The following is a 13,043-nucleotide window of genomic DNA, read 5'->3' as shown; positions in this document are numbered from 1 at the left end:
GAATCCGAACAACAAGTCACTGCTGGCTAATCTCCACATAGTTCAAAGATGGAGGCTGCGTTAAAGGTAGACTGGCCAGTTTTTGACTGCTTCTGTTTCAAAATTCTCTCTGCTGCTTTCGCTGGTCTGGTACCACTCGGCGCGGAATTTGAATCCGCGCCAGACGTTATGGACGTCGAAGACCCATAGAGGTCTCTGCACCATCGCGCCGTAAGCTATGGCGGCGCGCGCCTCCTGGCCCACTTTTAGTGTGGGGGCGCCACAGTGGAACACGTGGTCCCAGTGGCCAATAGCGGCGCCCCCAATAGCGTACTTAACCCTTTGTTGCCTGGCGGTACTTAAAAGTACCAGTAGGTTTTGACTCTCATTATTTTCTCGTGGTGCAGTTTCGTGATCTGACAGCCTGTCGGTACGTAACAGTAACTCTTCTCTACTGATTCATAGATGTTATTGTGCAATACATAGACCTCTCTGGCGGTCAGAGCTTGAAACTGTTTTTTGCGCTCTGCTGTGAAAACAGAAGATTGTATGTGCTTGTTTCAATGGTGTTACCTGAGTTTGTGTGCAATTTATTGAAACTTCCGTTGAGTTTTCCATTGTACATACTTACCTTCTTTGTTTTTTTATAATAGTTTGAAGCATTACGTTACAAGTGAATGAGATAAAGTGGAAAATATAAGGCGGACTTATTAGTAGTGGTGGTGGTGGTGGTGGTTAGTGTTTAACGTCCCATCGACAACGAGGTCATTAGAGACGGAGCGCAAGCTCGGTTTAGGGAAGGATTGGGAAGGAAATCGGCCGTGCCCTTTCAAAGGAACCATCCCGGCATTTGCGGACTTATTAGTACCGTCAGGTTGTGCGAACACTTTATTGTAGCAACAGTGAGTTACCTCTCACTAGTTGTTCTGTCCACTTTTTCTCACACAGAGATCCGTAAATACATTTGCCTGTGGAACAATTAGAACAAACAGGAAAGGTTTTCCAGGGAATTTACCTAAAGGAAAATGTCTAAACCGTGGGGAATCAAATCACAGAGAGTCATCTTTAGACCTAACAGTATTTCAATGGAGAGAAAATAAAGTAGTGTATTTTGCGTCAAACTTCCATGGCACTGAACAGAGCGTAGTGACAAGAAAACAGAAAGATGGAACTATTAAGGCTATACCATGACCAGTTATTGTATGTGATTACAATAAACACATGGGTGGTGTGGATCATGCAGACAGATTACGTTCAACTTATGGTTTTGACAGACGATCAAAGAAATGGTGACACTGTCTCTTCTGGGGAGCAATAGAAATTGCTTTTGTCAATGCTTACGTCATTTTCAGTGATCTACATGGGGCATTGCCACTGCTGGAATTCAGGAGTGCTGTGGCACTAGGGCTAATGGATGAACAGCAAGTCCCAAATCTCAAAAAGAGAAACTCTGGTAAAGATGAAATAACTCCCCCAAAGAGAAGAAAGGATAACTTTTCTGTTCCGAAGAATATACATCTTGGCAACCGAGAAAACCATTTTGTTGTGTTCAGTTGTAAAAGAGGACGATGCGAAATGTGTGCGAAAAATAAAATTCAGTCGAGAAGACATTCACAATGTAGTACATGTAGTGTATTTGTGCTACAATGAGAAAAAGAACTGTTTCCTACAATTTCATGAGCTATCACTAACACTAAATATGTGATATGTATAGCTAAGTCACTATGTATTGTGAAGTTGCTCTAGAATAAATTTATGCGAAATTTAAAAAAAAATTTCAGAAATATCATATTTCTGTTAATTAATTTTCTAATGTAAAAATATTTAATGCTGATGTGGAATAATGTACTAGTTATAAAAATTGGATCTTTTTCTGCGCATATTGTGATTCTGTACACGGAGTCTGACGGTACTTCTGAGTACCAGGAGAGAAAAAAGTTGTGAAAAATAAAATCAAATTTTACAAAAAATCCTACCGTCATTTGAGGCCACAATAGCATAAATTCTGCAAAGAAAATGTTAAAAAGTAAATTTTTTCTTATGTCAGGAAACAAAGGGTTAACCGCCTGCCTCACACTCAGCCAGCCATGGGGATTGCATCCTTCTACCATCCTCCACACCTAGAAATCCCTCATCTGCCCCTTCCTCTGTTATGCCAGCGGTGCCTGGATCTCCACACCCACCAGCTTTTACAAGGCCCTCCAGATCCTCAAATGCCATGCGCTCCGCCTTGCCTTCCGTATCCGCCTTCCTTCCCCCACACGGCTCCTGTATGAACTGATCCCCTTCCCCCACCTCCTCCTGTTCCTCCAACATCTCCGCATCCTTTACATTGTCCGCAGGCTTGATCTCCCCCACCCTCTGGTTTCCTCCTTCCTCTCCACCCCCCGCCCGTTACCACGCCTCTATCGCTGTATCCCTCCCTCTCTCCACCTCCACACCCTCCATCTCCTTCATCAGGGCAATTTCCAGCGCCTCCCTCTCCAGATGACGAACTTCGCCATGACATCTACCCTTCCTTCCAACCTGGCCTTGTCCCCCCCCCCTCCCCAGGGCCCCCTTTTCCTCTCCCCTCCTCCCAGAGCGGATTTACTTCCTTTCCCCCCTGAGACCCTGCACCCCATCCTTGCCTCTTTCCTTCCCACCATCCTCCCTACCTGGCCCTCTTCGGCGCGCCCCCTGCCCATCTCCCCCATCTCTTCCCCTCCCTCCCTCCCTTCTCCCGGTCTCCCTCATCTCCTAGCGCCTGGCAGATCCTCTGTTTTGATCATCGTCAGTGTGCCACGTCAGTGTTGTGTTTAGTGCTCTTTCTCCTGTGCGTCGACAGGTGTGATTTTAATTGTGTGCTGGCATTGTACTTAGTGTCACTGTCAGTGTTTGTTATGTGCTATGCCATCCATCAATACTCTTATGCTCCGGTCATACTGTGCCTTGTGTTCTTTTAACTGTCCCAGTGTGTGGTTGTTTGTGTGCACTACTTTTTTACGGTTTTTATCTCCATTTTACATTCGCCCTAAGTTTTTGTCTATTTGACATCCTCCATGATGTTCCCCCTTTTTTATATCTATGTTCACCATGTTTTCTCCTTTGAATCTTTTTAAATGTCTTCTATTGTTTGTTCTATGTCTTTCGGCTGAAGAGCAGCGCATATGCTGCTGCCAGCCCGCCCCGATGGGGAATAGAAATACAACAAAGGAGAAAAAGAAAGCTCAGCCAGCCAGTCTAATCTCGCGTACGTCAGTTGACACCTCGCCTCGCGTTAGACAGCTTACTTTCTTGTTCTGTGTACAAGTGGAATCCGTTGTTCGATCTTGTTGTATTCGTTCTGTCCTTCGTTGGTCGTGTCCCTCCTCTTCCGTTGTGTTGTTGTTCGCGGGCCTCTCCGCGGGTCCCGCCGCGCCTTCCGTCATTACTACCCCGCGACCGTCCTGGTCGCAGTTACAACAGCCGGTTTAAGACCTGAGCGCCAAATCCCATGCAAACCTTACTTGACATGCATGAAATGTATTCGCAGTTGAGAATACAGGCAACCGTCAGCTATATAATATTGTGACAGCAATTAAATTTTGTCCTGTAATGGGAGTCAAACCCGGATTTCCCACTTATCGCTAATGGTCGCCTTACCATTAGGCTATCCTATCACGCTTCACAGACAGACGTAAACTTCCACATGTTATCCACCATGTGTCTACAACCTGAACTCGTGTATCCACTAAGTATATTTCTGTACAGGGGACACATTTTAATTGAAAGTCTGCAGTGACTGTACTGCTCAGAAGTAAGACTCGGCGTCACTGCTTCAAATACATTGGATATTAAATACATGGAACCTGTTCACAGTCGCGAATATGGACAACCATCAGCTATATAATGGAACTAGCGAATCCTGCAATTCTTCGCAACAACGTCTTGTTGTACAGATGAAATGAAGTTATATGTTGCAAACACAACTGTCATAGGCATTCTCTGACAGCTATGTATGTAAAATATAACTTCAGTTTGTTTGTTCAACTAGACGTATCTATTATCTGATGATGGGTTATCCCGAAATGTTATTCATCTGTATTGAGGAGGAGCGATTTATATTCTAGAGTAGGGATGGCCAAGAATTCTGCAGGTGTGCAGTGCTCCTACACACGTGCTCAACACTCACTCCCGGATGCACGCTTCCCCCCCACTACCGAACAATGCTGCCTCAGTAGGAGGGTGGAGAAGATGGAGATTCTGCGAACATGCCGCATTTACAGGTCTCTGAACGGTTTGCAGGCTGCTTGGTATCATATAAAATACTTTTTGATAACATGAATCACAAACAAAAGTAATTTTCAGTATTATTTAGTTGTTTTTGGTGGGATGGAGGCATAATAAAATTTTTATGCAGTACACATTCTCGACATATGCAGTTGCAGACGATTTCGCAGATTTTCGTCACTCAGGTTGTCACACAATTGTGACTTATTTACTTTCATACTGGAAAAAAGCCTTTCCTGAACATTTGTTGAGTGAAGCATTGTATCAAGTTTGTAATCCCGTTATGGAGACGTGGAAACCTGCCAAAGAAAACGACGTAGAATTCTGAACCGTTTTAATGTAAAAGAATTGATCTCCAGAATCACATCGCAGATAGATAACTTCTATCCGCACTTGAATAGTGGAACTTTCAACTGAAGTGGCAAACGGTATCAAAAACGGCACAAAACAGAAGTAATATTCGCACTGTCCTCAATGTGTTTAGAGAATTACCCTTGAAATTAATTTTTTCAATAACCAAACAGCCCCAACTGCATAAAGACGTTGTTACTTCTCTAGATTGTTGCGCAGATGACAAAATGTTAGATATCGAAATAGATGACAGAGTGATAGAAATAGAAAAACAATTAAAATCGCTCAGAAGAGGAAAGGCCGCTGGACCTGATGGGGTACCAGTTCGATTTTACACAGAGTACGCGATGGAACTTGCCCCCCTTTTTACAGCGGTGTACCGTAGGTCTCTAAACCAGCGTAGCGTTCAAAAAGATTCGAAAAGGGCACAGGCCATCCCCATTTTCAAGAAGGGACGTCGAACGGATGTGCAGAACTATAGACCTATGTCTCTAACGTTGCCGGCCGTTGGTGGCCGAGCGGTTCTGGCGCTACAGTCTGGAACCGCGCGACCGCTACGGTCGCAGGTTCGAATCCTGCCTCGGGCATGGATGTGTGTGTTGTCCTTAGGTTACTTAGGTTTAAGTAGTTCTAAGTTCTAGGGGACTGATGACCATGGATGTTAAGTCCCATAGTGCTCAGAACCATTTTTTGAACTTCCGCAAGGCGTTTGATTCAGTTCCCCACAGTCGTTTAATGAACAAAGTAATAGCATATTGACTATCAGACCAATTGGGTGATTGGATTGAAGAGTTCATAGATAACAGAACGCAGTAGGCCATTCTCAATGGATTCCGAAATAAGAGTGAGTTCAGGTGTGCCGCAGGGGAGTGTCGTAGGACCGTTTCTTTTCATAATATGTATAAATGACCTTGTGGATAACATCGGAAGTTCACTGAGGCTTTTTGTGGATGATTCTGTAGTATATCGAGAGGTTGTAACAATGGAAAATTGTACTGAAATGCAGGAGGATGGTTCACTGAGGCTTTTTGTGGATGATTCTGTAGTATATCGAGAGGTTGTAACAATGGAAAATTGTACTGAAATGCAGGAGGATGTGCAACGAATTGACGCACGGTACAGGGAATGTCAGTTGAATCTTAGAGTAGACAGGTGTAATGGGCTGCGAGTACATAGAAAGAAAGATCCTTTATCATTTAGCTACAGAATATCAGGTATGCAACTGGAAGCAGTTAATTCCTTAAATTATCTGGGAGTACGCATTAGGAGTGATTTAAAATGGAATGACCATATAAAATTAATCGTCGGTAAAGCAGATGCCAGGCTGAGATTCATTGGAAGAATCCTAAGGAAAAGCAGTCCGAAAACAAAGGAAGTAGGTTACAAGACACTTGTTCGCCCACTGCTTGAATACTGCTCACCGGTGCAGGATCCGTACCAGACAGGGTTGATAGAAGAGATAGAGAAGATCCAACGGAGTGCAGCGCGCTTCGTTACAGGATCATTTAGTAATCGCGAAAGCGTTACGGAGATGATAGATGAACTCCAGTGGAAGAGTCTGCAAGAGAGACGCTCAGTAGCTCGGTACGGGCTTTTGTTGAAGTTTCGAGAACATACCTTCACCGGGGAGTCAAGCAGTATATTGCTCCCTCCTACGTATATCTCGCGAAGAGACCATGAGGATAAAATCAGAGAGATTAGGGCCCACACAGAGGCATACAGACAATCTTTCTTTCCACAAACAATACGAGACTGGAATAGAAGGGAGAACCGATAGAGGTACTCAAGGTACCCTCCGCCACACACCGTCAGGTGGCTTGCGGAGTATGGATGTAGATGCAGATTTATTTACTGGTGGCCGGTTTCGGCCACTACTCTGGTCATCATCAGACCGCTTCCTCTTTGAAGAGAAGCACATGAATGTACTTAGAGGAATGTAAACTACAAGCACAAAAAGAAACGAAGTATATAAAACAAATAAAACTGTATTAAATTTGAACCAAAGGAAACTTTACCCACGGGAGTCTCCTGATGCTGGCGAGTAGCTGGCGCCACTCTGGGAGGCGTATAACCACTACTGAATGACTTGCCATTTACATCGCCTAAACAGTGGAAGCTACACCCACAGATTCCAGCATTACAACATTATCAGTCAATGGCCGTAAAACACGTTAAATGAAGCCTAAATACAATGATTTGCGTACTATATTTACGTCTAGACCATAGGTATATCGAAAATACAAATAAGTTTTATCAGGCCATAATATAAAACTTAAAATTGACTAAAAATTAAAGAAAAATAAACTGTTAACGTATAAGAATAGACATGGTGCTCGCAACAGGACTCTGTATGTAACCACCATGACAAATAGTTTAGCAAGGATGCCACCAGTAACCGTGGCAACATTCTGAAGATCGATGTATTACAACTACACATCAAAGATACGTCAGTATTGGCTTACAATCATTAGCCCGCCGGTGATCATGATACCATAGTGAAGATCGATATGTTAGTACCACCGATCAGAAAACGAAACAGTTATTGTGCGTTGAAAATTATTTCTGTCACAATTATATTAAAAAATAACGTGGCCTTTAATCAGTAAAACGAGCCACAAGCAAACAATATTAAAATGTAAAACATTAGTGCCTTCTATAGGGACAAATGCACAGCACGTGTCAGTTGTAATGGCAATAAAACTATATTACCTGTAATCATGGTAATCATATGAAGATGTTCCTATACTTAATATTAATTTTAATATCAGTATTAGTAAAATATTAGATCTGAGGCATTAATTATCCCTGGAGTTTGTAACTATGTTTAAAACATTAAAAAATCTCAACGGAACAATACAAAAATAAATTGAAATAAAACACTGACGCTAGCATCAAATGTCCACAATGTAAACTTAAACATGTGTATGAAATGCTGACCTTAGTTTAAGCAAATGTTATACCATGATTTGTAAAATGAAAATAAATAGTGTTACATCAAATATAAAAGTAGTGAACCAGTCCTTTTGTCAAAAACCAATATTCCTGAATATACAGTGCCCTCCGCTTGAAACGTGTGCTAACACTGGTAGCCAAAGTTATTTAAACATTCCAGTCAGTATTCAGAAAATAAATAAGCATTGGCCAGTCATTAAAACTTTGACATGAATCACCATTGTAATCATGTGTAACACAAAAATCCGAATATGCAGTAACCTAAACCTTCACTTAACAAAATTCTTTACTTAAATTTATGTCAGTCTCTTGGTATAAAAAATGATTAGTAAGTAAAAAGGAGTAGGACGATCTCAATTAATAATGCCAGCAAGTAAAACAAGGGAATATTAAGAGGAAGGTTTTGCTGTAATAGAATAGCAAACCTTTAAATGAATAAAACAGACAAGCAAGGAATCCTAGAGTAAAAGAGATCGAAAAAGCATTTTTCTCTGAAATCTGTTTATTAAGCAAAGATAGCGGCTTTCGTTTATGATAAACATAAATTTCTAATTCTTCTAACATGGCGATTAAAGGGCCCTTGGGGCAATAACAAGAATCTTTAGGTTACTTGAAACAGATTCTACTGAATGACTGTTTTGTATGATACGTTGACCAATGACAGGTTTACTGCTTGCCTCCCCTGACGTATATTCACGGAATCCAATTTGAAAATTCTGACGTGTTTGTCCAATATAAATGTTGTCACATTTGTCGCAGATTACACCACAAGAATTCCTCAAATACGCGTTTTCTTTAACGCCAGTGAGGGTAGGAAGATGGAATTTTTGTCTGTATTTGCCGCTTCCTCAATGTGATTTTCTTCTTAAATGCGTACCCATCAAATCAGAAATTAGTTGTTCCTCACTTAGCAACGTCAGAATGTGGGCGGTGTGCAGTCAAGTCCACTTAAAATGCGATGTTTGCAATCCATTCTTGATGTTCTAATTTTAGTTTCTGCTTTCCTTTTTCCTTCATGAATTCAACAATAGCAGGTGTTATAACGAAAAACCATTCCAGGGAGACCCCTTGACTAAACAAACGTTCTTTACATTAATATATAATGTCTCCTTATTCTTCGTGTAATTCCAAGGAGAACTGTTGCAGTGGACGGTGGAATAATGCATCGTATTTAAGAAAATTTACTATTCGTACCATCAATTGCATCACCTATTCCATGCCTGCAAAATTAGGACAAAGTGCTTCTTTATATACGGAATGAGGAATCCCAAAAAAATTGTCTGTCGATCGTTGTAATTTTCTGCAAAGTGTTGTTATGTCGTTCTTAGCAAATTTGTCGTACCTGTAGATTATGTGACTTCACAATAAATACTGAGAATTCTTATCCTTCTCTTTTGTCGTATCTTTCTACTTTTACAGGCATGTGAAGGTAGATCACTTGATTGCCCCCCTTTTGTTCAAATAGCCACTGGACCTATGAACTTCCTTCATACGACGAACAAACAGCGAAGGATAAAATTCGCCGAAATCACGATTCTGCCGAATTGAAGAATGAAATGCTACCCGAAAACTGCTGCACAGCAATCCTAAACGAAATGTTGCGCTGTTCCGAGTACGCCCGAGAAGGACCGATGAAAGCCGAATTGTACGTGTAGTGTCTAGAAAGGCGGAGCCTCGGATTGCACGCATGCAGCACATCATACACGCTTAACTGCTTTGCACGCGGTGGCCTACTATACTCTAAGCATATTTTCGAGTGACTCTGGGCGTTGAAGGTCTCCTATCTCCCTTGTTAGCGTGGTGTTTGAAAGTGAATTCGGCGTGAAATATTAGAGAGAGAGATGAGCTACAAATCGATTGATAGGAGCGAAATCTAGACCAACAGATCGTAAATATGAGGTTGGTACACAATGATTTATCTTTAAATGCGAAGATTTTTTCGAATGAAACAACAACTTTACTGTTACCAGTCAGTGTTTAATTTATTTCCCCAATGCGTTTCAATGTTTTAAACCTTCATCATCAGGTAGATTTATTTGAAATAATATGACATATGTGTGTGTGCTGTGTTGCAACTTTAGGGAATTCTTGGGCACTGTCTAATAGAAGAACAAAATATTGTTTCAGAACATGGCTCTGTGGAAGTCTTTGACTAGAAACTAAACTTAAAAGTAAATGTGAAAATAAAGAACTAAAATAGAATACCTCCAGTGGCCACAGGTTCCTTTCTCTTATGTGATATATCACATACGAATTGTCACATTTTGTAAACAAAGATGATGTATAGGAACCGACACGTGCAAATAATATACAGAAAAACCGAAAACACTATTTCAAACTACAAAGAACACGTAGCAATACAATATCTTTATTTCGAACTAAGTCTTAAATTATATAGTTCGATGCCAGTAGAAGTAGATCATTACAAATCCTGTAGAAAAACACCATAAGAAGGAACAGTTTGCAGGAGAGTGACACACACTACCGCATCCGGAAATAGTTAACCTGGTGCTCGGAAGAGCAGTAGAATTGAAAAAGTATTAGCGAAAAAAAGAGACAAAAATAGGCGTAACATCTTGCAGAAAATATAAGTTGTAAAAGTTGAATAGAGATAGAAAGTCCACCACACGGTAGTAAATTGTGGAGAACTGCATGAAATCAGTTGGAAGACTAGTAACTTCAATAATATTTTATTTTTTTCACATATAAGGGACCTGACATCCAGCACACCAAGTGGAATTAGCGTCTAAAACGTCCTGCCTTTCCTTAAAATCATCCGGGTGTAACAATGATGGTGACTCTATCCAATAAACCGTTTCAACCCATTTCCACAAAATAAAGCAACTTAATGAATGGCAGCATGCTCTAAATGTAGAAATATATTAGTGAATTCAGATGAGTAGGAATAACATTCCTGCAGTGTTACGTATACAGCGTCAGTATTGTACTACCTGACAGTCACGTCAATCAGATATCTATGCGTAACGTTGCAAAGAGAGATGAAGTGGAACGAACACGTAAGGGAATGCAAATGGTCGACTTCGGTGTACTGGGAGCACTGTGCGAAAGAGACCGCGTATGGAACACCAGTTTGACCTATTCTTGAGTACTGCTCGAGTGTTTGGTACCCCCACCCGGTCGGACTAAAGGAAAGACATCGAAATATTGCAGGGGAGTGTTGCGAAATTTGTTACCGATAGGTTCACCCAACAGGCGAGTATTGCGGAAATGCCCCGTGAACTCAAATGAGTATGCCTGGAGGCAAGAAGACATTCTTTTCGGGTAACATAATTGACAAAATTAAGGGAACCATCATTTGTGGCTGACTGCAGAACGAATCTACTACCGCCAACGGAAGTTTCACATAACGACAGTGAAGAGAAGATAAGTGAATTTAGGGCTCGTACAGATGCTTATAGATAGTCGTTTCCCCCTCGTTTCATTTCGGAACGACCAGTATCTGTACCAGTTAACCTTCTCATGATGAAATCTTCTCTGGTGATCAGCCAAGTGGTGGAGTCGTCTTGTCCCAAAGTTTCGATGAGGTTCGTATCCATTATCTTTCGGCGAATGGTCTCCTCTCCTGATGATGATATGTACGAAACTCATCGAAACGTTACGACACGACGACGCCTCCACTCGGGTAATCACCCAAGAACATTTTTTCTGTGTAACACGCCTATAAAGCCTGCAGTCACATATAGGTAATCTTCTTAAATTCCTTCAATAAACATAACACATCAAAAGAAGTCAGTAGCCAGGGTAGAGCATACTAAGTTTTTGGGTGTACATATAGATGAGAATCTTAATTGGAAAATTCATATTTTGGATCCCCTAAAGCGACTAGGTTCAGCAACTTTTGCAATCAGAATAATTGCCAATTTTGAGGATGTAGAAATTAGTAAGCAAACATACTTTGCGTACTTCCACTCTCTGATGTCATACGGAATAATATTCTGGGGCAACTCAACACTTAGGCAAAAGGTATGCACTGCTCAAAAGAAAGTAGTTAGAATGATGTGTGGGGTTCATAACCGCACATCTTGTAGGCATCTGTTTAAAAGGATAGAAATTCTTATAATTGCTGCACAGTACATTTACTCAGTAATGAAATTTTTTCTCAACAACATGGACCAATTTAAAATCAACACCGACATTCATGATGACAATACCAGAAAAAAGAAAGACCTACACTATCCTTTACTTAACATATCTTTGCACAGAAAGTGGTAAAATATGCTGGTATAAAACTTTTTGATAAATTACCAGATGAAATAAAATGTCTGACAGATAGCAGTAATAGTTTCCAAAACAAAGTGAAATCATACCTCCATGACAACTCCTTCTATACCATAGATGAATTCTTGGATATGAGTAAATAAATATAGAGATATAATACATGCATTTTGTGCCACTTAAGGGAATGGGATAGATATTAGAAATATTTAGGTATAACATTATAATGTAAGGAAGAAAAACTTGTTTCCTGTGCGCATTTCTTGTGCATTTTGACACGTTCCACAGTATGACGGTTTTCCGTGCTATTGATCAATGGAACACGTAACTAACTAACTAACTAACTTCTCCACGCATCGTATGGTGTCATGTGGAGTATGCATACAGTTGTAGATAAATGACTGTTCTGCAGGAACAATCAAGCAGTATGTCACCAGTTGTTTCTTTGCAGAAACCTAGAACCGACGAAAGCACCAGTTTCATTGGTTTAGGCGCTAGAAAAAAGAGTTTAGAAAATTAATTTATTACGGGATAGCGTCCTAAATCCTGAATCCTGTGAAATAGTGGAAGGATTTTTAGAATACCTTTCCCAGATTGAGGTCGTCGTTTATTCGCTGGTGGAAACTCATTTCTGCGTAAGTGGTTTTGTGGCGTAAAAAGAGCGATGCGCAATTCCGGTCCTGCAAGACACAGCAAGTTGTTACCCCATTCTCTCTCTGTGTGCGTCTGCCGTTCTTTTTATTTGCCACCCCTCATCTGCATGCAATTTTCTCCGCTCCCCTGGAGCAAGAATTCTGTATGGACGCTCGCTACGCTTTTAAAGATTCCGTGTGCGGTTTCCAGAGTATAAGGGCGACTGGTTTGCATGACGAGCACAGCTGCAAATGGCCGCCCCACAGTGATCCGAAACATATGTTCTGAGGTAACTGCGATCTGTATGTCAGCCTAAAGTAAAGCTCCAGGGACAGCTTCACAGGGAAGACAGGAATGTCCATGAACAGAAAACTATACAAACTGTTTACTGATGATGGAGAATAACTGAAGTACAGAAACATCCCATCTCTAGTCTAAGGACGTGAAAGGTATGCAGTAACAGAGGAGGAAACGAGTCATAATTGCAAAATTTTGCACACAATTTATGTACAGAAGTGTCGAAAAACTTGCAGAAGCCGATCACGGAGAAGATCAATGTGTGTTCCAGAGAAATGGAGAGATAGGTGTATCGAGACTTGCCCTGCGACTTACCACAGTAGACACGCTGGAGATGGCAAACA

This window comes from Schistocerca nitens, chromosome 4 (assembly GCF_023898315.1).
Source record: "Schistocerca nitens isolate TAMUIC-IGC-003100 chromosome 4, iqSchNite1.1, whole genome shotgun sequence".
In the NCBI taxonomy this organism is placed as follows: domain Eukaryota; kingdom Metazoa; phylum Arthropoda; class Insecta; order Orthoptera; family Acrididae; genus Schistocerca; species Schistocerca nitens.
Note: the sequence above shows the minus strand (reverse complement) of the source record.